This window comes from Penaeus monodon, chromosome 28, assembly GCF_015228065.2.
Source record: "Penaeus monodon isolate SGIC_2016 chromosome 28, NSTDA_Pmon_1, whole genome shotgun sequence".
NCBI lineage: Eukaryota > Metazoa > Arthropoda > Malacostraca > Decapoda > Penaeidae > Penaeus > Penaeus monodon.
The window spans coordinates 24,181,837-24,182,556 of record NC_051413.1 but is presented as its reverse complement, the minus strand read 5'-3'; positions in this window follow the sequence as shown (position 1 = coordinate 24,182,556).

The following is a 720-nucleotide window of genomic DNA, read 5'->3' as shown; positions in this document are numbered from 1 at the left end:
TTCAGATATGCATATATGCACACACCGTATTTGCCGGCATATTAGACGCTCCTTTTAAATGTTTAAACGAAGGAAAAAATGCCCTACGTCTAATGGGACCGTACTACAGGTGGGAGAGCGAGCGCCGTACGCTAGGGTGCCGGACGAGTATGCTAGGTAAGTTCGCTTGGCACAAAAAGGATTGCTAATAACAGATTATTGAAAACAACCCAAATTATTATTCAGTGTGGTTACTAATAATGAAGTATTGAAAACAAACCCTATTATCTCAGTCTGTTATCACAAACTTACGAAAAATTGCTTCCGATATGCCGGTAGTTCTGAAATAGCTCACTTCATCTCATTTCCTCCTTCCCCAGCATACATAACCCACCCCTAATACATGTCTTAGGTTATTTGACGAATGTGTTACTTTCGTTCATTATCTAAATGAAAATTGCTCCTATAAGCCATTTGCAATGAATGGATGTCAACAAAACTGTAATGCTACGAGGGCATACTGTGCAAAAATATCATACATTTTTCCCAAAAACAGTACTTTTAAATATCTTTCGATAAATGTGTGATGGAACTTACTTTTTTTTTCTTTTTTTAACTTGTAACGCCGGCAAATACGTGCATATATATGTGTGTGCGTGAATTGCACTCATTTTTTTCAAGTGGATGGACTATTTAGTCGGAATAAGTTATAACATTTTCAAGAAAAAGTAACAGATATGA